This window comes from Theropithecus gelada, chromosome 12, assembly GCF_003255815.1.
Source record: "Theropithecus gelada isolate Dixy chromosome 12, Tgel_1.0, whole genome shotgun sequence".
Taxonomy (NCBI): Eukaryota; Metazoa; Chordata; class Mammalia; order Primates; family Cercopithecidae; genus Theropithecus; species Theropithecus gelada.
In genome coordinates this window covers 34,739,872-34,766,027 of record NC_037680.1, presented here as the reverse complement: position 1 = coordinate 34,766,027, position 26,156 = coordinate 34,739,872, and the positions used below count along the sequence as shown (strand labels likewise).

Below are 26,156 nucleotides of genomic sequence, written 5' to 3'. Positions count from 1 at the left end.
TTTTGGCTTTTGTTGCCATTGCTTTTGGTGTTTTAGTCATGAAGTCTTTGCCCATGCCTATGTCCTGAGTGCTGTTGCCTAGGTTTTCTTCTAGGGATTTTATGGTTTTAGGTATTACATTTAAGTCTTTAATCCATCTTGAGTTAATTTTTGTATAAGGTGTAAGAAAGGGATCCAGTTTCAGCTTTCTACATATGGCTAGCCAGTTTTCCCAGCACCATTTGTTAAATAGGGATCCTTTTCCCATTTCTTGTTTTTGTCAGATTTGTCAAAGATCAGATGGTTGTAGATGTGTGGTGTTATTTCTGAGGCCTCTGTTCTGTTCCATTGGTCTATATATCTGTTTCGGTACAGTACCATGCTGTTTTGGTTACTGTGGCCTTGTAATATAGTTTGAAGTCAGGTAGTGTGATGCCTCCAGCTTTGTTCTTTTTGCTTAGGATTGTCTTGGCTATGAGGGCTCTTCTTTGGTTCCATATGAACTTTAAAATAGTTTATTCCAATTCTGTGAAGAAAGTCATTGGTAGCTTGATGGGGATGGCATTGAATCTATCAATTACTTTGGGCAGTATGGCCATTTTCACGATACTGATTCTTCCTATCCATGAGCATGTAATGTTATTCCATTTGTTTGTGTCCTCTTTTATTTTGTTGAGCAGTGGTTTGTAGTTTTCCTCGAAGAGGTCCTTCACATCCCTTGTAAGTTGGATTCCTAGGTACTTCATTCTCTTTGTAGTAATTTTAAATAGGAGTTCACTTATGATTTGACTCTCTGTCTGTTATTTGTGTATAGGAATGCTTGTGATATGATAGGGTTTTGTAAATATACAGTCATGTCATCTGCAGACAGAGACAATTTGACTTCCTCTTTTCCTAATTGAATACCCTTTATTTCATTCTCTTGCCTGATTGCCCTGGCCAGAACTTCCAATACTATGTTGAATAGGAGTGGTGAGAGAGGGCATCCTTGTCTTGTGGCAGTTTTCAAAGGGAATGCTTCCAGTTTTTGCCCATTCAGTATGATATTGGCTGTGGGTTTGTCATAAACAGCTCTTATTATTTTGAGATACATTCCATCAATACCTAGTTTATAGAGAGTTTTTAGCATGAAAAACTGTTAAATTTTGTCGAAGGCCTTTCTGCATCTATTGAGATAATCATGTGGTTTTTGTCATTGGTTCTGTTTATGTGATGGATTACATGTATTGATTTGTGTATGTTGAGCCACCCTTGCATCCCAGGGATGAAGCCAACTTGATCTTGGTGGATAAGCTTTTTGGTGTGCTGCTGGATTCGGTTTGCCAGTATTTTATTGAGGATTTTTCCCATTGATGTTCACCAGGGATATTGGCCTAATAGTCCCTTTTTGTGTGTGTGTCTCTGCCAGGCATTGGTATCAGGATGATGCTGGCCTCATACAATGAGTTAGAGAGGATTCCCTCTTTTTCTATTGATTGGAATAGTTTCAGAAGGAATGGTACCAGCTCCTCTTTGTACCTCTGGTAGAATTTGGCTGTAAATCCGTCTGGTCCTGGAGTTTTTTTGGTTGGTAGGCTATTAATTATTGCCTCAATTTCAGAGCCTGTTATTTGTCTATTCAGAGATTTAACTTCTTTCAAGTTTAGTCTTGGGAGGGTGTATGTGTCCAGGAAATTATCCATTTCTTCTAGATTTTCTAGTTTATTTGCATAGAGGTGTTTATAGTATTCTCTGATGGTAGTTTGTATTTCTGTGGCATTGGTGGTGATATCCCCTTTATCATTTTTTATTGTGTCTATTTGAGCCTTCTCTCTTTTCTTCTTTATTAGTCTTGCTAGCAGTCTATCAATTTTGTTGATCTTTTCAAAAAACCAGCTCCTGGATTCATTGATTTTTTATGAAGGGTTTTTGGTGTCTCTATCTCCGTCAGTTCTGCTCTGGTCTTAGTTATGTCTTGTCTTCTACTAGCTTTTGAATTTGTTTGCTCTTGGTTCTCTAGTTCTTTTAACTGTATTGTTAGGGCATCAATTTTATATCCTTCCTGCTTTCTCTTGTGGGTTTTTAGTGCTATAAATTTCCCTCTACACACTGCTTTAAATGTGTCCCAGAGATTCTGGTATGTTGTGTCTTTGTTCTCATTGGTTTCAAAGAACATCTTTATTTCTGCCTTCATTTTGTTATTTAGCCAGTAGTCATTCAGGAGCAGGTTGTTCAGTTTCCATGAAGTTGAGCGGTTTTGAGTGAGTTTCTTAATCCTGAGTTCTAGTTTGATTGCACTGTGTTCTGAAAGACAGTTTGTTGTGATTTTTGTTATTTTACATTTGCTGAAGAGTGTTTTACTTCCAATTATGTAGCCAATTTTAGAATAAGTGCGATGTGGTGCTGAGAAGAATGTATATTCTGTTGATTTGGGGTGAAGAGTTCTGTGGATGTCTATTAGTTCTACTTGGTCCAGAGCTGAGTTCAAGTCCTGAATATCCTTGTTAACTTTCTGTCTCATTGATCTGTCTAATATTGACAGTGGGGTGTTAAAGTCTCCCATTATTATTGTGTGGGAGTCTAAGTCCCTTTGTAGGTCTGTAAGAACTTGCTTTATGAATCTGGGTGCTCCTGTATTGGGTGCATATATATTTAGGATAGTTAGCTCTTCCTGTTGAATTGATCCCTTTACAATTATGTGATGGCCTTCTTTGTCTCTTTTGATCTTTGTTGGTTTAAAGTCTGTTTTATCAGTGACTAGGATTGCAATCCCTGCCTTTTTTTGTTTTCCGTTTTCTTGGTAGATCTTCCTCCATCCCTTTATTTTGAGCCTATGTATGTCTCCTCATGGAAGATGGGTCTCCTGAATACAGCACACTGATGGGTGTTGACTCCTTTTTTTTTTTTTTTTTTTTTTTTTTTTTGAGATGGAGTCTCACTTTGTTGCCCAGGCTGGAGTGCAGTGGTATGATCTCGGCTCACTGCAAGCTCCACCTCCCGGGTTCATGTCATTCTCCTGCCTCAGCCTCCCAAGTAGCTGGGACTACAGGCACCCGCCACCACACTCAGCTAATTTTTTATATTTTTAGTAGAGACGGGGTTTCACTGTGTTAGCCAGGATGGTCTCGATCTCCTGACCTCGGATCCACCCACCTCGGCCTCCCAAAGTGCTGGGATTACAGGCGTGAGCCACCGCACCCAGCCGGGTGTTGACTCTTTATCCAATTTTCCAGTCTGTTTCTTTTAATTGGGGTATTTACCCCATTTACATTTAAGGTTAATGTATGTGTGTATATATGTGTGTGTGTATATATATACACACACACACACATATGAGGTTAATATTGTTATATGTGAACTTGATCCTGTCATTATGATGTTAGCTGGTTATTTCACCCATTAATTGATGCAGTTTCTTCCTAGCATTGATGGTCTTTACAATTTGGAATGTTTTGCAGTGTCTGGTACTGGTTGTTCCTTTCCATGTTTATTGCTTCCTTCAGGAGTACTTGTAAGGCAGGCCTGCTGATGACAAAATCTCTCAGTGTTTCCTTGTATATAAACAATTTTATTTCTCCTTCACTTATGAAACTTAGTTTGACTGGATATGAAATTCTTGGTTGAAATTATTTTCTTTAAGGATGTTGAATACTGGCCCCCACTCTCTTCTAGCTTGTAGGGTTTCTGCAGAGAGATCCACTTAAGTTAGTCTGATGGGCTTCCCTTTGTGGGTAACGCAACCTTTCTCTCTGGCTGCCCTTGACATTTTTTCCTTCATTTCCACCTTGGTGAATCTGATAATTATGTTTCTTGGGTTTGCTCTTCTCGAGGAGTATCTTTGTGGTATTCTCTGTATTTTCTGAATTTGAATGTTGGCCTGCCTTGTCTAGCTTCGAGTCTTTAGAGGTCTTATCCTCTCCATGCCATAGTTCTGTCTCCTTGGTTGGTTTACCTGAAACATATTCCTTACTGAGATTTTGAGACAGATTCTTGCCTTCTTCACCTGGGCTTAAGTGTGGGTCTGGCTTGCTAGTGGTCTTGCTGACTGGAGAGTGGGAGTGCTCTCACTTCATTCTGCACCCTACATCCCTGTTCTGAAGGTCAGCAGCAGATAGAAACTGCTCTTTCCCACTTTTGAAAGACTCCATGTGACATAAGAGTTTCCAAATGAATTTCAAGTTCTAGCTTGAGAAAGCAGAAATAAGATTGAAGAAAGCCAGTAAGTGTTTTTAACCTTCCCACCTAAGAGTAGTAGTAATTTTGGTAGTGCTGCTAGAAGTAATTTTGGTAATAGCAACAAAGCAATAATAATAGTAGTAGTAGTAGTCATCATCTTTGTCTTAGTAGTAGTTAACATTTATTGCCCCTTTTTACAACCAAATATGATTTAAAGTTCTGAACATGCATTACATGATTTAAACCTTGCAATGACCCTGTGAGGTGAGTCTGTGACTGTTTCTCTTTTAGGGTTGAAGACACTGAGGCTCTGCAGGTGAAGCAACTTGCCTGAGTAATAACATGGAGAATTAGTATTCAAAGCCAGGTTTGATTTCAGAACCTGAGTGTACCACTCCACTTTCTGGAATACATTAATTGGCTCTTGGGGCAGAGGCCACTGACTCAAATGCCTATAGGAGCCAGATCAGAAGTAAAAGTTGGTGGACAGGGCCCACGATTAGGAAGACAGCAGTGTAAGCTAGATGATAAATGGCAACTGACATTCTTCCTCAGTGTTGGGGTGCTGTGAGGCATTGTGGGGACTGGGGTTTTGGGAGAACATATGTCCTATCCAAAAAAAATGATAGCTACTTAATCCAGCAGTTGTTCTCATAGAGAAATAAACTTTTTAATACAGAAATTTTAAAAAGATGATGAAAACATGGATTTTGTATAAGATTTCTCAGTTTTTAAATATTGGCATTGGAAGCAAATGAAAAGCTAAACAAAACACTGTGAAGGTTAAAATAATTATGTCTGAGGACCAAGTAGGGCCTGATATGTTACCTCTCTCAGGGAAAAATTTTGCAACATTCAAACCATGTCAATGAGTGATGACACAATACAATAAGAGATAAAATGTTCCGTATTGGCCAGTAGTTGGACTGTCCTTAGCCATCCATCAACAATTTCTTTACAGAAGACTCTGGGGAAATCCCAGTTTATTAAATGCTGTATAAAGACTGAAAGAAATCACATAAATAATAATGATTCTATTCTTAAGTCCCTACTGTGTGCCAAGCACTTTGTGTAGCTATTTTATTATTTTTATGTTAATTCCCATAACATTCCTGTTAGCCATGTGAGGATAGATATTTGAGAGGTCAAAAAGTAACAGCAGCAACTTGCCAAAAACGTATATCTCTAGCAAGGGGCAGTGTGGGGTGTGAATCCAGATAGGCATGATTCCAGAGCCCTTTGTCTTCCTGCGCAGCTCTGCTGCCTTTACAGTGACATACCGCTGTGAAGTTTGCATTATGCTGGATCTCACATAGGCAGGGGAAGGCTATCTATGTTGTTCAGCATGACTTTCAGTTTCAACAAAGAGATTCCTCTAATCAAAATTATCTTTGTACACTACCAGAAATTCTTCCCTTTCACATTATCACTCAGCCTGAAATTTGAGCCTTTACAGATTCTTTGGTGTTAACAAGCATACTCCTGTGAAGGTGCCTGCTTAAGCAATCTTTCCTTCATTCACGTGTTAACATGAAGTTAATCAGATTATATCCTTCAAACAACTAGCTGAGATCATGGGAATTTCTCTGGACAGCAGGGAGGAGGAAGTGGCTCTTCAGAAGTACGTGTCATTGATTAGATGGGGTGACCAGACTATGGAAGCTGGGATAGGCCCTGTGTGCCATGGGCAGGTTTCTGGCTGCTTCAGAAGCAGGAGAGTGGGCACAGAAGTTTGTTAATTATGTTACCTTTTGCCTAGATCTGTCTCCTCAACTAAACAAAACCAAAACCACATTATTGGCTGGTGATTTTTATCCTATTATATTTATGGTACAGAAATGGAGCATTCTTTTTTCTTTTCTTGCTGTGAATTAGATTTTGAATATCTTTTATGTTACTAAAATAAAACTATTATCTTTAGAAAATTAATGTTCTTTTTTCCCAATTAAGGAACAGACTCTGTCAATAAAGAGAAAACAAAGCTGAAGAAATACTCACAAAATAGCTGTCTCTAAGGGATAGGATTATGGACTTTTAATGTATTGTTTGAAATTTTTTATAATAAGATAACTCATTTTAGAGGGAGAACAAACAATAGAGTTTTGGTGTTGGAGGAGGGTGAATGAAAAAAGTCTTAGTTGTCAGGGTGTAGTCAGAATGAGGTGGGCAAGTTTTACTGCCTGTGAGTTAGAATCTGTAATTACCTCAAGGAGAGGGGCCCTATTGAGGATATGAGGCTCATGAAAGGGAAGAGAGGAGGGGCTGGCTCTCCAAGTTTTAGTTAGTCTTTCCTTCTCCCTACTCCTGAAGCCCCAAGGAATGTGGGGTTTCTCCACAGTTTTTTTTTTTCCTTCTGGAAGTGAGAATGAGAATTCGGAAGAATTCAGGGTGATTCAATGCTCAGAATTCCCTGACATCTGTTAAACCTTAGCACTGACTGTTATTTATTAGACAGCTTTGCCCAAAAGAGCCCCTAAATGTTTACTATGCAAGCCTTGCTAGAGTTTCCTCCTGCCTTCTTGTAACGTGAATCCTATCTCCCAACTTTTCAGAAGTCTCAGAATAGTTCTATTTTCTTTCCCTTTTTGTTCATTTTGGATATCAGCTATGAAAAATTTTATTATTTCATTTGGTTCAGATGCAGCTTGGGATCCTCAACTCATTTCCCTATTTATTTGTCATTGGTAATTGTTGCTTTGCCTTACTATAGTATACTGTCTCTCTGCAAATTCTGAATTTTTCAGGAGTAGAATATATGCAAATATTTTCCATTTATTAGTGTACAATAACTAAGCTTTACCCTCTGTAAATAAACTCAAAACTGGTGAACATTGGTTGTAAGTGGAATGAGTCAGGTGATACTGACTTATCCATTTGAACGTTAAACACACCTCTTTGGTCAGTCCTCAGAATCCCTTACTGGTATTGAAGAGTAAGAGCTCTACAAAGAAGAATATTAGGGTCTAGGAACTCAGAAGGCTCTTTGGTCATTAAAGGCAAAATGACAATCACATCCTTTAAAATCAAATTTGTTATGTAATTATTCCATTTGTCTATCCCACAGATATCTGGTACTAGGAAAGACTTTTATGGGTGAAACTGTTCTATTCTTTGTAATACTGTTGGAGAAAAGACCCATTTATTTAGTTCCCAAGAAAGCCTTTCTATAGCAGTGTCTTTTAATATGACATGTTCCTCAATGATTTCTCTTTAAAAATCCATCCACCTCTGTGTTCTGCTCTTTTGTCAGCTCATCTATTTAATTTTGGCTGCCCTTTTAGAAATTGAAGCCATCAGTGTTCTTGGCATCAGCAGATTTCTGTCAATCCTCTTTTTATCAATTTTTTTCTCTGTCTATATCTGAGGCTGCCCACTTGGCCGCCTAACCTGTAGTCACACAGAATTGCTTGCTTGTACTACTTCAAACATATCCCACCCTTGTGGCCCCTTCACTCAAATATCTCTGTTTTCTAAGGTCTTCTCTTTCCCTATAATTGGTGAAGGGATTAGAGACTGTTGGTAAAGACTCACCTTATGTATCACCTGTCTATCTTTTTCCACCTTGGCCCTCCATCCTAAGCAAAATTAGGCTGTCTGCCTTTTGTGCTCCAGTAGCATAGCTGCGATATCATGATCTCTGCCTCACTCCACAGACCAGAATTCCTTCATGTAGAGTACAAGATGATCCAGGCAGTGTTAGACCTATTTATATTGATTTGAAATCTAAGGCAATACGGTAAGCTTTTCTAATCTTTCACGTATACATCCATCGTGGCACCTTCACTCAGTCCCGCCATTATTCCACGTTTGCTCTCACACATTTGCTCATATTCAGCATATTATAAAATGTTATAGTTATTTTTATCTGATTTTAAGAGGATTTACAGATTATGTTAACTTTTTTTTTTTAAACTAAAACTACCTTCACAAGATGGACAAGTGTCTTAAATACATTCCTACAAAAACACCCTGACTTGTAGATAATACTTGTAATGTAAGCACAACACATGACAGGAAAAAGTCAGAGCTGACTCCTTATACCGCTACGAAGACTTTGTCAGCAATAGCATGGCATGTGGTTGTGTGAAGTCATATGCAGTGTCTCTGACATCAGGCCCATCACAGTAACAGCAATGGTAGCAATCCAATAACATCTTTATAGAAGATTTAAAATGACTCAGATAATTTAAAATATAGATTTATATCTGTATTTCACCATTGCTGTCTAGTAACATTATCTTATGGGTTTATTTTGCCCTGAGAGAGTAGATGAAAGTAATATAGCAATACAAATAATTTATATAGTATATAGTAATGCAAATAATTTATAATAATTATAATAGTTTACAAATATAGGTTTAATATCCTTTATCCAAAATGCTTGGGACCAGAAGTATTCTGAATTTTGGATTTTGGAACATTTGCATTATACTTACCAGTTGAACATCCCAAATCCAAAAATCTAAAATCTAAAATCCTCCTCCAGTGGACAATTTTTGAATATCATATTGGTGCTCAAAAGTTTCAAATTTTGGAGCATTTTGAATTTTGAGATTAGGATGCTCAACCTGTAATAAATATTCATTATTGACAGAACATGCTAAAAAGTATATTAGTAGGCATATGTAATAAAAAGTAACAGACCACCACTATGAATTTAGAGATGAATGCCCAGAGTTGAGTAGAGACTGTATTGTTTTCATCTTTGTAGCTCAAGCACCTAGCACAATGAATGGACCATATTATGTGCTCAGTAAATATTGAATGAGTGAATAAATCAACAGAAGAACAAGTATAGGTTGGGGAGTGTTCTGCAGAGGACTCTACCTGGTATAATATCCAACTAGAGGTGATAAACCAAGATGAAAGAATCTGATGACTCAGATGCGGGAAGTGGATTTATGTCTGAGTATGCAGTGAAATTATGACCCTACTGCAGCGTGAATTTATCTGGTGAAGTCATCACTTCCTGTCTCATGGGGAAAGAGAGATACTGCCCGTTGGGAAGAATCAGGGACTGTCCTTCATTTGATTTTACCCTAAAACTGCCCCCTCTTTTTCAGATCCTCCTCCAGGTCTCAACCCCTCACACCACCACTTGTGCCCCTGTTACCAAGGAAGCTTTATTGCCTGAAATGCTCACCTGAATTACTGAGTGATTTTGCTTATGTCTGTGTAATCACAGTCCCAAAGCTATTTTCTGATAAATGATTACAACTTTACTTACATAATTCTGCAAGCCCAGGCCTCATCCTTCAGTATAAGTGATAAGAATCTCTCTAATTCATGTCATGATATTGCAATACAAATTTCACCTTAGGACTCAATTGTTTTACTTTTTAAGAATTACTTACCCTTGGATGTTGTGGGTTCCTAATAGAGGGATCTGTTAATTATTTTTATTAATAAATAATAATAAGTGCTGAGGCAAGCAATATGGACTAGCAATATACTTGTGTTTTCAGAAATAAGGAAAGATATCATTTTTCTAATATTTTAATAGAGCAGAACAATTTCAGCATCTAGTAGTAGAAAATAAAGCCTCATTACTTGGGTAGCAAATGTTTAATTCATCTGTGTCATCTTGATTAAACGTTCTCTAAAATTTTATGATAGTTATAAGGTTACCGTATATGTTTTAGGAGTAGTAATATAGGCATTTCACAAGTAATACTGATCTTTTAATTAAATGTTCATGATAAATATAGAATATATATTTTGAGCACAAATATTTTTTATTGCATTATTGGGAAAGAGTTGCAACCATCAATAACAAATGGAGCTTGCCCTTCTGTAATTCACTCTTCATAATCACAAGAGGCCACTGACAGTAAGCACCATGAAAGCAAGAAGCATATCCTTTCACTCACCATTGTAGCCTCCATGCATAGTAGAGTGCCTAGCATGTAATAAGAATACAACAAATATTTTGTCAAATGAATGAATGAAGTATGTATATGTTCACCCCTGGCACTAGCCATGTATTACACCTTTGCCTGCCCATAAAGATAAGTCTCAAATAATATTGTATAGGGCAGTGTTTTCAGTTTCTGATCTGGGGAACCTTGGTGCTCTGTGGAGATGCTGAGTCGTTCTGCCAATAGCAAACTGCTTTCTGTCGAACCTTTATGCTGCTGGAGTGTTATTTGTCAGGATTCTTAGTTACAATGCAATCTACCTTAAGAAAAAAAAAAAGATTTATTGGCTTAGAAATACCAAAAAAGGTAGAGCAAATAACATCAGGGAAAGGCTAGAATGCAGCCTGGGTCCCAGAATAAACATCACCTTTTCATCTCTCAGCATGTTGGCTTCATGCTCACTGCAGACCAGTTTTTTCAGTGGGAAACATAACTTATGACAGCTGTTAAGCTTTAGTACGTCTTAGATCCCTAGTCACTGGTTAAAGACTGACTTCAGGCTTTCTTTGGCCTCAAGTTTAAAATTTTGGAGAAGGAATTTTGTTTACAAGAGTTTGGCTATTTAAAACGAGTTTCAGAAATTTCTGCTGTAACAATTAATTTGCAGCCCCACCACTCTTTTTTGAGTCTCCCACTTTTATCCCCATCTGTTCTTTCTCAGCATCATTTCTTTAATTCCAAACTTGGACTCTTGGCCCAGTCTTTCTCACTTCTTAACTCTCTTCCTGGCCTATTTGGCTCTTAGCTTTCCTGGTCTTTGTGTCTTGGTATGTCGTTTGGTCCTTCTATCCCTTTGTCTTGACTGAAGACTTGTTTCCCAGAGAATCCCCTTCCAACTTTTTGTCTGAGAGGAATTGAGCCATATAATGTGTAAATTTCAAGATTATATAAACCATAGCTGTTTTAGTCTTCCTTGTACTTTCAAATTGTTTTCACTAAAGGACAAAAGGCAGTTATTTTATATCTAGTGTAGTCCTAAGCAGCATATAGGGTAGAAGTTCTTAAAATAACTTCTTTTGTAAAGTGGGACACCTTCAGTCATTAGGCTAGAATTTTCTCTGATGCAAGTGCTGAGAAATGACCTTGATCAGTAAAAAGGTACATACATATTGAAGCATGGGAATTACCAATATAATCTTTCTTTTCTGTTTCTGGAAAGGCAATTAAGGCTTCTACTCCTCCAGCAGCCAGTGCAAAGCCTGCCCTGAGTCGGATTTGACAATAGCATTTTAAAATGACCAAAGGAAGTGTAAGACTAATTTAGAGCAGGACATTTCATCTGCACTACTACACTTAAACTTTTGTGCTGAATTTTTTTAATGTGCAAAAATTGTCTTGGAAATACATTTTGAATCTTGAGAAAATAATTACAAATAAAGTCAGAGAGAGAGCAGGATGAATTCTAATCAAAGAGGACATCTTTACAAATAAATAGGTAATGTTGTAGTCCTACAGAGCATTTTTCACTTAGCTCCATGGTGAAATGATTTTAAAATGAAGAAAGATGAAGTTTTACTTTAATTAGTTTGTGAAGACATGGATAAGTGCTTTTGAAAGAGTAATTATCTGGCTCTTCTTTTAAGAGAATGTGAATTGAGAATTGAAGTTGATCTGGGATCAGCCCCATTGACTTTATCACAGTTTTGTCATGTTCTGCAGTAAATTAGCATGAATTCTGTCATACATAAACTTCATTTGATTTTGTTTTGTTTCTTTTTCATTCTTGTTATGTGTTTTATTTATTTAAAATAGTTGAAAGGAGGTCTGGCTAAAACCAAATTCATTGAAGGACTATTTGGTCTTTTTATGTATTTCCTCGAGTCATAGAGAGAATGAAAAATACGTTATTATGTTATACAAACGTGTTTCTCATACTGGGGGCCACCAACATATGCTGTGAGGTTTTCATGTTCTCTATGAGAATTTAAATATTTTGTGTTAGTTTCAAACATAATTTTTAAGGAAGAGTATGTGTAGTTTAAATCCATCCATATGACATTGATGCCTATTTTTGTGTCCGTAGATTTATGACATTAGTGCCAAGACAGTATCTACATTTTAATATATTGCTTCTCAAATCAGCCTCTAAGAATCACAGAACCTCTGGACATGTTTTCAGGCATCTGCGACTATCTTTGTAATAACATTAATAAATAATATTTTCAGATGATATTTTTGACACCAGATATCTTCTAAGAAGTTTTTATGTATTATCTGCTATAATCCTCACAACCCTAGAAAGTATTACTATTTTCCTCATTTTAAAGACAGGAAGAGGCTGGGCGTGGTGGCTCACGCCTGTAATGCCAGCACTTTGGGAGGCCCAGGCGGGTCAATCACCTGAGGTCAGGAATTCGAGACCAGCCTGGCCAACATGGTGAAACCCTGTCTCTACTAAAAATATAAAAATTAGCTGGGTGTGGTGGTGGGCATCTGTAGTCCCAGCTACTTGGGAGGCTGGGCCAGGAGAATTGCTTGAACCCAGGAGGTAGAGGTTGCAGTGAGCCAAGATTGCACCATTGCACTCCAGCCTGGGCGACAAGAGTGAAAATCCATCTCAAAATAAATAAATAGATAAAATAAAGATAGAAAAACATAAACACAAATAAGTTAAGGAACTTGCCAAGGGCGTTAGACCTGGGTTTTGAATCCCCCACTCTAGCTCCAGAGTTCATACTCTTGAGTACTGTGACCTTTTCCTCCCTGGTGGGGATAATGGGTACTGTCTCCTGCCTTTGTCATTGGTTACCCATAATTATGAGGACTTAAAAAGTAACTGCTTTCATTAATTTGGTGAATATGGGTTTCAATTTCTTGGAATAACAAGACTTTGGAAAATGTTGACTGGCTTCTATTCTAAGGGTATGACTACTTTTAGAAGGAATTTGTGTATCAAACATTTTTAGAGTTGTCAATAGAAAACTGTTAAGCCATAATAGCAACAAATTAGAGAATTTCTGTTGGTGTGCATTATCCATATAGGAAGAAAACAATGTTTCCTCTACCCAATTTCCTTCTCTTCTTTCTCCCTTCCTAAACTTTCAGTCCTAAATCCATTATAAGGAGCAGAACAGTGCTGGTCTCTACACTGGAACTGGGAGGGAACTGCAGTGGCCCGAACTATGGTGTTGGAGCCCAAAAAGAGGGAAAGAGGAAGGCTGACCTTCAGTGGGTCAGAAACCAATGCGGTTAAGGATCACGTTTATGTGTAAGGGAAGCCTGATATGGGTGTCAGAGCTCAAGCAAGGTGGGGGTGAAAGAGGTACCATGAATGGGTGTGTCAGTGCCCAAGCAGAGTGAGAAGAGCATCATCATGGAGGGACAGCCTGACATGGGGTTTTGAAACTCAACTGGACTGGGAAGCATGTTCATGCAGTGGGGTAGGGGGCAGAATGGGGAGTCAGAGTGAGGACAAAGTATATTTGGAAGGGTAGAATCTGCCATGGAATATTGTAGCTCATGTGAGTGAGGGCAGGGAAGTACCTGCTATGGGCTGTTGGGACCCAAATGGGATAAGGGAGGCATCTGTGTAGAAGAGAGGTGGTATTATAGATGAGGGATGAGATTTTATATAGGGAGTTGATCAAATAAAAGATGAAAAGTTAATGGCAGCTGGGCTTCTCACTGTTGGAGAAGGAAGTTACAAATATAGGAGAGGAGAAAACTATAATGAACCCTACATTGTTGTATTGCAGTTGGAGATATCAGTGTATATTCATAGATATAGATATAAATGTGTGGGCCTGTGTTTTCTAGCTTTGCCTACTGGGTGGGCCTAGAAGTAGTGACATCTCAATGACCATGAACACATCTAGTGCCCAGATTTTGCCTTCTAATGCCATTCTCCAAGGAACCAGAGCTCCTTGGAAAAATATTTGGTCTGGACTGTGACCAGCAAAGACCCAGAAGAGCCTAGAAAATTATGTTGTGACAGAGAGAAAGAAAGGAAACGTTTAAAGAAAGGTTTCAAAAGAACACAGAACTCCACAACCTTATATGTATTTTTTATAGTCCCATTTTTGTCCCTGCAAAGACACTTGTTATATGGCTGGAATGTAACCATGAGTTTGAATTGATTGCCAGAGATTCACTGGCAAAAACTAGGACAAGAATGGGGCAGATTTTTGGAGCTAAAAATGGGTGAAAATTAAAGGTGAATGAAGGTGAATGCAGATTGAATATGGGGGAAGGTAGAATATGTAGGAAGGAGTATGGAAAAGATGAAGGAAAGGTCCCTGAAGGAGAAATGGACAACTTGGTGACTTCAGGGCCCCTAGGCATTGATTTTTTAAAAAGTCAAGAATTGTGTCAGAGAATAGTATGAGGTAGAGAAAACTAGCCTGGTTGTTGAATCTACGAAAAGATGATAGTTCCAAAGATCATGGAGTTTGGAGCATCTCTCTTTGGGTTGAGATGATGGGAAAAAATTGTTCAAGCTGAACTTGTAGTACATCTGTTAGTTTGAAATTTAAGTTATGGGAGGCTACAGCTGAAAAAATACTTAGGAAAAAAATTAATCTATATTGCAACCACAGTGTATATGGTTAATTTGCCTTCAGGTACAGGGAAGCAGAGATGGTTACTGCAGTAGTTCTGAAACTAGACTAATTGTGAACATTTCTTGGTGAGCTTTGAAAATAAATACACAATCTCAGAAATTAATAGCAATCACTGGTATGGTAAAAAGGGTGAAACCAGTTGTTTCAAAACATGGTTTCCCCATTTTCTAAAGGTGCATCCTTGAACAAGTTGCTTAACCTCTTTGAGCCTCCATTTTTTCACCTGAAAAATGAGACTAATAGCAGCTGTTTTATAGTGTTATAATGTATGCAACAGGTGGTCTCTTAGTAATTACCTCCTGCATCAACTCCCCGCACTGCCCCCCAACTGCGGATACATACTTTGTACTCTGGGATGCTTCATATTGTTGCTAAAACCAAGCAAAAGCCATACCCTAGAATCTTGGCTGAGAGTATAATATAACCAATTTAGTATAAAGGGGACAACACATTAGGAGTGAGAGGCCAGACCCCACTATTTTGCACTTTAGGGCTTGGATGAAGCTGTAGCACAGAAAACCAGGGAGACAGTGCAGAGGCTTCCTTCCCAGGATGCCCTTGTTTTGGCAGATAGGTGTGACCTAGATGTTATCATAGACAGATGGTAACAGGGTATGCTCTCTTGCTTTTCAAGAGACCTTATCTTGCGAAAAGCCACCTCACATTCCAGGAAGAAGGCTGGGTCTCCCTAAGAAGTTGCCAGATGCCTTGTTTGACCTATAGCAATGTCAGGAGGCTAAGACCAATTGTAACATGCCACAGAAGCTTAACTACAATTAATATCTTCTTTTATATATCTTTGTGTATACCTTTGATTATATCATTAGGATGAATTCCTAGAAATGGAAGTACTGGGATTTCTATATACATATACATTTAAGCAAATTGCCAGAAGTTTCTGCCAATGTCTATTTCCTTAATGGTTCATTGGAATGTTATTTTGCTCTGCCCTTGTTGTTGCTGTGGCATTGCTATTTTAAAGATGTCTGTGAATTTGCTCAATTATACATAATAATATCAGTTAATACATGTATAGTGCTATGTGCCATGCCCTTTTTTAGTACTTTACATGTGTAGTATAATTCTAGGAGGGCCCCCAAGATTTCCTGCCCTCTAGCACATATGGTCTGTGTGATTCCCAGTAGCGTGAATATGTTGAGCTATCTCTGCCATGACTGTGTTACATTATATGGCAAGAGATTTAGAGATGTAATTAAGGTTCCTGATAGTTGATCTCAAAATAGGGGAGATTATCCAAGTAGGCCTGATCTTGTCACAAGAGCCCTTTAAATTTAGATCTAGAGAAAATTAGAGATCCAAAGCATGAGAAGGAATTGGCATGAGGGTGATATTCCATGGCTGCCTTTGAAGATGGACAGGGCCACATGAGGAATGCAAACAACTGTGGTCACTGACAACTGTCCCTGGCTGACAGTGAGCAAGAAGTGGGAACTTCAGTCCAATAGCTACAAGTAACTGAATTTGACTGACTATAAGAATGAGCTGGAAAATGGGTTTTCCCTTAAGGTTCTGGAAAATAACTCAGCCAGGTGATACCCTGATTTCAGCTTTATCAAACTCTGAGCAAAGTCACACCATGCCAGACTTCCGACCTGCAGAGCTGTGAGCTAATGAATGGGTATTGTTGTTTAAAGACATAGGGCACAGAAACCAGCTTGAAGGGGTTTCCACTGGCCAAATTTGGGATAATTTGAGCATCAAAATAAATAAATACAGTAACAGATTGTAACCCATTTGTTTTGGTCCCTTCTTGTATTACTATAAAGACCTACTTGAGAGTGGGTAATTTATAAAGAAGAGAGGTTTCATTGACTTGCAGTTCCACAGGCTGTACAGAAAACGCGGCTGGGGCAGCCTCAGGAAACTTGCGATCATGGCAGAAGGTGAAGGGAAGGCAGGAATGTCCTCATGACTGGAGAAGGAGGAAGAAAGAATGAAAGGGGAGGTGCTACACGCTTTTAAACAAACAGATCTCATGAGAACTCACTCTATCACAGAGCAGCAAGGGAGAAATCCACCCGATGATTCAATCACCTCCCACCAGGCCCCTCCTCCAGCACTGGGGATTACAATTCCATATGAGATTTGAGTAGGGACACAGAACCAAACTGCATCACCATTGAATAAGACAAATCTACGCAGATATGAACAAACAAAAACATACATGTTTAACGAGAAATTAAACTTCATTAATTTCAAAGTACCTCTCCACAAAATACAGGTAGGAAGAAAGAGTAACTTTATAGTGGAGAAACCTGACAGGCACTACCTTAATTAAGCAATCAAAGTCAACAGCATCAGTAATGGACAAAGGGAAATCAGGTAATGCAATGAGAAGAGCACAGCATCACTTCTGTGATATTCCTGCCAGATGCATGTTCTGGGCCTAGTCGTGAAGAAACATCAGACAAGCCAAAATTGAAGGACATGCTACAAAATAACTGGCATGTAATCTTCAAAAGTGTCAAGATCCTGAAAGTCAGAGACTGAGTAGCAATTCTGGGCTGAAGGGGACTAAGGAGACATGACAACGATATGCAATGCTTGTTTCAGAACTGGAGCCTTTTTCTATAAAGGACATTATTGGAACGTTGGCAAAACGTGAATGAGATCTGAGGATTGGTTGATAGTAATATTATCGATGTTAAATCTCTTGTTGCTGCGAGTTGTCTTGTGGTTATGTAGTAGAATGTCCTTGTTTGCAGGAAAGACACCCTCAAGTATTCAGCAGGGATGGGAAATCAGGGCAACAGTTTCCTCTGAAATAGAACCTTCCTTCAGAAAAATAAACTTCCTTATACTCTACTTGCAACTTTTCTATAAGTCTGTGATTATTTCCAAACATAAAAACATAACAAATTTAAAAAAGAAAAAAAAATTTCTTTCACTGAAAATTTATAAAATATGGAACACAAAGAAGAAAATAAAAATAAATCTATTCACATTGATTACTACTACTCCACTTTGGTGTATAGCTTTGCTGTCATTTATTATACATCCACACACACACACACACACACACACATATATACACTTTTAAAATAAAATTAGAATTATTTCTATCTCTGATCTTGCTTTAGAATTTTAATATTATATGTAAGCTATATGTCACTAAATAGTCATTTATAATTTTTTTTTTTTTTGAGACGGAGTCTTTCTCTGTCACGCAGGCTAGAGTGCAGTGGTGTGATCTCAGCTCACTGCAACCTCCACCTCCCAGGTTCAAGTGATTCTCCTGCCTCAGCCTCCCAAGTAGCTAAAATTACAGGCATGCATCACCATGCCCAGTTAAATTTTTTTTTTTTGTACTTTTAGTAGAGACAGGGTTTCACCATGTTGGCCAGGCTGGTCTCGAACTCGTGACCTCAGGTCATCCATCCACCTCAGCCTCACAGAGTGCTGGGATTACAGGCATGAGCCACCACACCCAGCATATAATATCATTTTTTATGGCAACTTTTTTACATGTAAAAGTGTGTTATCATTGAAATATTCAGATTTGTTGTTGTTGTTGTTATTGTGTTTTTTTTGAGATGGAGTCTTGCTCCGTCACCCAGGCTGGAGGGCAGTGGTGCGATCTCGGCTCACTGCAACCTCTGCCTCCTGGATTCTAGCGATTCTCCTGCTTCAGCCTCCCGAGTAGCTGGGATTACAGGCACCTGCCACCATGCGCAGCTTTTTAAAATTTATTTATTTTTTATTTTTAGTAGAGACAGGGTTTTACCATGTTGGACAGGTTGGTCTTGAACTCCTGACCTCGTGATCTACCTGCCTTGGTCTCCCAAAGTGCTGGGATTACAGGTGTGAGCCACTGTGCCTGGCCTCAGATTTCATTTTAAAATTATCTGAACACTTCTATTCAAGTTTGTCAGCTCTGTCACTTGGTCATGTCAAACTAGCCTTAGCTAGCAGTTACAAAATATAACTTCGAGCAAATAAGTTAATACATATGTCAAACAAGAATGATGCTAGTTGTTTACACACACTTTGCCTTATACATATTTCCCATTGGACAGGACTAGAAGCATAGTTTTCTAGACATAAGTCGGCACTAGTATTAATATTTCAATACTCTCCCTCTCAGCCCTTTTCCCAACAACAAAAATATAATAGTGAATTTGTGAATATATGTCAATTTATTCTACTCTTGGTAGATATCTGGTGTGTTAGTCCATTTGAGCTACTATAACAAAATACTGTAGACTAGGTAATTAATAAACTTCAGAAATTGATTGCTTATGGTTCTGGAGGCTGGGAAGTCCAAGCCTGAGGTGCCAGCAGCATTTGGCGATGAGAGCTTGATGAGGCAAGATGAGGATTGTTCTCTGCCTCAAAGATGGGCCCTTGTTGCTCTGTCTTCACATGGTGGAAGAGGCAAATACACACCTTTTGATCTCTTTTGTAAGGGCACTAATCCCATTCGGAAGTAAGAAGCCCTCATGACTTAGTAACTTCCTAAGAGGCCCCAACTCTTAATACAGTCACATTGGGGATTCAGTTTCAGCATATGAATTTAGCCAGGGGGTGGGGGCATGAAACACCAACATTCAGACCATAGCATCTGGGTAGTTTCTTTTTGTTTGTTTGTTTGTTTCAGATGGTGCTGTGGTGTGATCAGGGCTCACTGCAGCCTTGACCTCCTGGGCTTAAGCCATCCTCCCACTTCAGCTTTCTGAGAAGGTGGAACTATAGGTACACACCACCATACTCGGCTAGTTTTTAATTTTTTTCGTAGAGCTAGTATCTGTTTGTTGCCCAGGCTGTGGGTCATTTCTAACATGGGTTACTAGAGGTAGCGCTGCTATGACCATTCTTATATATATCTTCCGATGGATATATGTGCAAATTTCTGTTGAGTATATAAAAGGTATAATGGCTAGGTCATACTAGATGAACTGCCAGTGATTTTTTTTTCTAAAGAAGTTGTTCCAGTTTACACTACCACCAGCCGTGTGTGAATGTTCTGGTTGCTCCACTTTCTTACCAACATTTGGTATTTTCTATCTTTTTCATTTCAGCTACCGCAGTGTGTTTATAGAGGTATTACACTGTGGTTTTAAATTGGATTTTGCTAATGGATAAAGTTGAGCGCATTTTAATATGTTTATTGGCCACTTGGGTATCCTTTTATTGTGGAGTGTCTGTTGAGGTCTTCTGCCCCCTTTTTTATTGGGTTGTCTGCCTTTTTCTCATTAATTTGTATATGCTTTAATATATAGATATGTATTCTGGATTCAAGTCTTTTGAAAAGATATATGGCAAATGGATTTTCCTGCTCTTCAGGCTCCCTTTTCACTCCCTTAATGATGTCTTTGGATGAATAGATGGTCTTAATTTTAGTATTTCCCAACTTATTACATTTTCCATTTAAGATGAACATTTTTTTAAAAGAAATCTTTGCCAATTCCAAGGTCATGAATATGTTCTCCTTTGTTTTATTCCAAAATGTTCATTTTTATCTTTCACATTTAGATCTTCTGTACATCTGGAATTGATTTATGTGACTGTTGGGAAGTAGGAGATCAAGAATCACTTTTTCCATGTGGATATCCAACTGACCCAGGACCATTTATTAAAGACTGTTCTTTCCATACTGCACAGCAGTATGACTCACTTCTTCATAAACCAGGTGATCGTGTATGTATGGATCTGTTTCTTGAGACTCTTTATACTGTTCATTGACCTATTTGCCCATCCTTGCTCCAGTAACAGTCTTGATTATTAGGGCTTCATAATGGATCTTGATATATGGTACTATAAATCCTCCAGCTTTGCTCTTTTCATCAAGATTCTCTTGGCTATCCTTTGTCCTTGCATTTCTATACATATTTTTAAACCAACTTGCCAATTTTCACATGCACAAAAAAACTTTCTAGGATTTCAGTTGAGATCGTATAAATCAATTTGGAAGAGTTGACGTTTTTACAATACTGAGTCTTTTCCACCATTTAAGTAATTTGCTGAGGGTGCCAGTTTATAAGTGGTGGACCTGGAATTCAGTCTTTCACAGCCTGACTCCAAAGACCAACACTACCCTAGAGTTTAGGTATACCTTAGTTTTGAGGATATGCTATTTTTATTTCAACTATATTTTAAATGAACCTATTTTATTGGTCTACTATAATGCTTTCTTTTACAGTACCATTGTCTTAAAACCTTGCATTGTATGGGTATCTCATAATTTAATTTAACCAGTCGCCTATGATCACTAATTTTAAAGTCATTTTCAGTTTTTCTTCAAGTAGATAATTCAGCTACAAGCATACTTGTAAAGATATCTTTTTGTACATGTTTTCTTGAGATAAATCTCTAAAATTGTCACTGGGTTAAATGGTATAAAAATGTTAAGAATTTTGGTATAGAGTTGGCTGCAGTCATGCACACCTATAGTCAGCTACTCAAGAGGCTGAAGTAGGAGGATCGCTTGAGCCAAGGAGTTCAAGACCAGCCTGGGCATCATAGTGAGACCCCATCTCAAAAGCAAAGAGAATTTTGGTACAGGTGTACCTTGGAGATATTGCAGGTTTGATTCCAGGCCACTACAGTAAAGCTAATACTGCAATAAAGAAAGTGACATGAATCTTTTGGTTTTCCAGTGCCTGTAAAAGTTTATGTTTACAGTATACTATAGTCTATTAAGTATGCAATAGCATTATGTCTAAAAAATAATGTACATATCTTAATTTTAAAATCCTTTAGTGCTAAAAAATGCCAATGCTCATCTGAGCCTCAGTTAGTCATAATCTTTTTGCTGGTGGAGGGTCTTGCCTCGATGTTAATGGCTGCTTACTGATCAGGGTAGTGGCTGGGGAGGTTGGGGTAGCTGCGACAATTTTTAAAAAGAAGACAACAATGCAATCCCTCCCCCCTCCCCCCGATAGGCCCCGGTGTGTGATGTTCCCCTTTCCGAGTCCAAGTGATCTCATTGTTCAGTTCCCACCTATGAGTGAGAACATGTGGTGTTTGGTTTTCTGTTCTTATGATAGTTTGCTGAGAATGATGGTTTCCAGCTGCATCCATGTCCCTACAAAGGACACAAACTCATCCTTTTTTATGGCTGCATAGTATTCCATGGTGTATATGTGCCACATTTTCTTAATCCAGTCTGTCACTGATGGACATTTGGGTTGATTCCAAGTCTTTGCTATTGTGAATAGTGCCGCAATAAACATACGTGTGCATGTGTCTTTATAGCAGCATGATTTATAATCCTTTGGGTATATACCCAGTAATGGGATGGCTGGGTCATATGGTACTTCTAGTTCTATATCCTTGAGGAATCGCCATACTGTTTTCCATAATGGTTGAACTAGTTTACAATCCCACCAACAGTGTAAAAGTGTTCCTATTTCTCCACATCCTCTCCAGCACCTGTTGTTTCCTGACTTTTTAATGATTGCCATTCTAACTGGTGTGAGATGGTATCTCATTGTGGTTTTGATTTGCATTTCTCTGATGGCCAGTGATGATGAGCATTTTTTCATGTGTCTGTTGGCTGTATGAATGTCCTCTTTTGAGAAATGTCTGTTATACCTGATGTAAATGACGAGTTGATGGGTGCTGATGAGTTGATGGGTGCAGCACACCAACATGGCACAAGTATACATATGTAACAAACCTGCATGATATGCACATGTACCCTAGAACTTAAAGTATAATTTAAAAAAAAGCAAAATAAAATAAAAAATAAAATAAAAATTATAAGTGTAAAATATGAATTTATAACTTTCTAAATGATCATCTTTCATTAAAATTAAAGTCAATCTTTTGATTCTAAAAATAAAAAATAAAAAGAAGACAACAGTGAAGTTTGACACATCAATTAACTCTTCCTTTCATGAAAGATTTCTGTGAAGCATGTGATGCTTTTGATAGCATTTTACCCACCATAGAACTTCTTTCAAAATTGGAGTCAATCTTCTCAAACCCTGACATTGCTTTATCAACTAAGTTTATATAATATTCAAAATCCTTTATTATTTCAACAGTGTTCACAAGCATCTTTGCCAGGTATAGATTTCATCTCCAGAAACCAGTTTCTTTGCTTATCCACAAGAAGCAACTCCTCAACTGTTCAAGTTATATCATGAGATTGCAGCAAATTCATTCACATCTTAGGCTCTAATCCTAGTTTCCTTGCTATTTCTACCACATCTGCAGTTACTTCCTCCATGAAAGTGTTGAACCCCTCAAAGTTATTTACAAGGGTTGGAATCAATGTCTTCCAAGCTCTTGTTAATGTTGCTATTTATTTTGACCTCTTTCCAGAAATCATGAATGTTCTTAGTGGCATCTGGAATAGTTAATACTTTGTGGAAGATTTTTAATTTACTTTGCCCAGATACATCAGAGGAATTACTATCTATGACAGCTATAGCCTTATGAAATGTGTTTCTTAAATAATAAGACTTGAAAGTTGAAATTACTCCTGATCCATGGGCTGCAGAATAAATGTTATGTTAGCAGGCATGAAAGCAACATTAATCTCCTGTACATCTCCATCAGAGCTCGTGGGTGTCTAGGTGCATTGTCAATGAGCAGTAAATTTTGAAAGGAATCTTTTTTTCTGAGCAGTAAGTCTCAACAGTGGGCTTAAAATATTCAGTTAATCATGATGTAAACAGATGTGCTATCACCCAGGCTTTGTTGCTCCATTTATAGAGCACAGACAGTAGATTTATCATAATTCTTAAGAGCCCCAGGATTTTCAGAATGGTAAAGGAGTACTGGCTTCAACTTAAAGTCACCAGCTGCGTTAGACCCTAACAAGAAAGTCAACCTGTCCTTTGAATCTCTGAAGCCCTGCATTGTTTTTTCATCTCTGGCTATGAAAGTCCTAGATGGCATTTTCTTTCAGCATAAGGCTGTTTCATCTACTCTGAAAATCTACTGTTTAGTGTAGCTACCTTCACCGGTGATGTTAGCAAGAGCTTCAGGATAACTTGCTGCAGCTTCTGAATCAGCACTTGCTGCTCCATCTTGCATTTTTATGTTCTGAATACAGCAACTTTCCATAAACCTTATGAGCCAACTCCTGCCAGCTTCAAACTTTTGCAGCTTCCTCACATCTCTTAGGCTTCCTAGAATCAAAGAGAGTTAGGGCCTTGCTCTGAATTAGGGTTTTGCTTAAAGACTGTTGTGGCAGTTTTGATCTTCTATCCAGACCACTCAAACTTACTCCATATGAGCAATAAGACTGTTTTGCTTTCTTATCATTTGCATGTTTACTGGAGTAGCCCTTTTCATTTCTTTCAAGAACTTTTCCTTTGCATTCACAGCTTGGCTAACTGGCACAAGAGGTCTAATTTTCATCCCATTTTGGCTTTTGACATGTCTTCCTCACCAAGCTCAAACATTTTTAGCTTTTGATTCTAAGTTAAAGATGTACTCTTCTCCCTCAATTGAACACCTACAGGACATTGTAGTGTTATTAATTAGCCTAATTTCAATATTGTTGTGTCTCAGAAAAGAGGGGCACCCCAGGAGAGGGAAGGACAGAGGAAAGCAGCTGGAATGAATTAGTCAGAATACACACAACATTTACCAAGTTTGCTTTCTTATGTGGATGCAGTTTGAGGTGCACTAAAACAATTACAATAGTAACATCAAAGATCACCAATCACAGATCACCATAATAAATATAATGAAGGGTTTTGCAGTAATTACCAAAATGAGACGCAGAGACATGAAGCAAGCACAGCTGTTGAAAAGATGGTGCTGACAGACTTGCCTGACACAGGATTGCCACAGACCTTCAATATCTGTGAAGTGCAATGAAATGAAGCACAAAACAAGGTATGCCTGTATGTTGCCAGACAGCCCCCTAGATACCCACCAACAATGTGTACAAGAGTTAATTTACTGCCACCTTCCCAATTACATATATACATTTTATTTTTTGTTAATTTGATTGGGAATGTTGTGGTTATTTTACTTTGCATGTTTTTGACTGCCAGTAACAAGCGGTAGTCATATGTTAGTGACTATTTCATATGTTACTGACCATTATATTTTGAAACAAAGTATTTGCTGGTAGTTTTAAAGCCAAGCGGAAAATCCTATGCAGCCACATTCTGTTTGTCCTTGTGTTACATGACAATTTGCCCCCCACCCACCATCCACACACCGTAACCCTCCAGCCAGAAAGGAAAACTCCCTTCCCTCTTTCTCTAAGGAAGAGCAGTTTTTTCCTCTACTTCCCCTAGTTTTCATAGACATTGAGTTGTTGTTGTTTTTTTTTTTTTTTTTTGTAAAAGGACTTCCAAATCATTGTTCAGAGAATATGGATCCTTGTGCAAAGAGATTATGAAAAAAAGGATAGTGGAAAATTGTCCCCTCCTTGCCTCTGTGAAGGACTAGGTTGAAGCAAAAATTGAAACAACAGAAGACTGACATTATGAACATCCCCCATTCAGCCCCTCTCCTCACATCACCTCCCTCTTCTCCAGGTAGCTGCTCATCCTTAGTCACCACCTCTCCCTGAAAACCCCACCCAGACCTGAGGGCCCACCTTTCGTGCTTCAAAATTAGCCACTCTAGTTCCTCTGCAGTAAAAACTCTACCCACCTCAGTGCAGCTAACAGCTAATGTCAAGTATAAATTTGCCTTTATAGAGAGGAAGATTTTCTTTTATGATTTAAACTTGAGAGAATTGAAAAGACGAGATAGGAAGAGAAGGACATTTTTTTCTCTTTTTGTTCCTTCTGCGTTTCTTTTTCCTCCCTCTTCCTTTCCCTCCCTCTAAACTTTATCTTAACTCCTTTCATCTTCCCCTTGCATTTATTTACTTCCTAGGCTGGAGATCTTTTCAAACTTAACTGGCGATAATACAAAATGCATTAATATTTCTTACCTGTTATAACTATTTCATTTATTCAAAACATATTAGTGGCTACCATGTTCCAGGCCCTGTAATTTAATAGAGTTTTATAGTCTTTGTTGTTAAAGAGTGGTAGGTTGCTATTTTTTATTAAAAATTTAAAAAATACCCTTTGTGTAACATTTTAGAGTAAAATTACTCCTTGCATAACTGATCCTTCATGGAAAACTATTCTGGAGTATTGTAAACTCACAGATGTATTCTTTTGTGTTACTTTTTGGTAGTATACTTAAGTTTCTGAGGATTTTTTTTCTTTCCCCTTCCAGAACCACCTACATATCTCTTAACCTACTCTCGTTTAGCTATGTTAAAACTACATGTAAAATTCTACTGGAGTTTTAAGATAGGAAATTTTGCTAGATGTAATTTTCTCATGCTACTATTGAAAAGAAATGACAGTAATATTTTCTAGTATTTTACCTATATCTATATTGAGAGGTGTTTTTCTAGAACAATTTTTATACTGCTTTATGTAGAAAGACATCAGAATCTCCTGGGTGCTTCATATTATCCCAGTCTATCTCAGTCGAGGATTTTGTTTGGCTGAAAGTTACAGAACCTGATTGCAGAAGCTTGGGGATTTATTTTTCTCATTACAACAAGTCCAGAGGGAAAGAGTCCAGGGCTGGTATAGCAGATTCTTGA

At 38.1% G+C, this 26,156-nt stretch overlaps 1 protein-coding gene across 3 annotated transcripts in view; it reads left to right on the top strand.

The window, feature by feature from the left end:
• Window positions 1–26,156, top strand: part of CCDC148 (coiled-coil domain containing 148) — a 280,255-nt gene that overhangs the window by 51,696 nt on the left and 202,403 nt on the right. Inside the window, exon 2 of one of the 3 annotated variants that reach the window (XM_025404698.1) lies at window positions 7,788–7,870. The exons of the other annotated variants lie outside the window; for them this stretch is intronic. The gene's annotated coding sequence lies outside the window, so the exon portion shown is untranslated. The remainder of the gene's footprint in view (window positions 1–7,787; window positions 7,871–26,156) is intronic. 3 annotated transcript variants of the gene reach the window in all.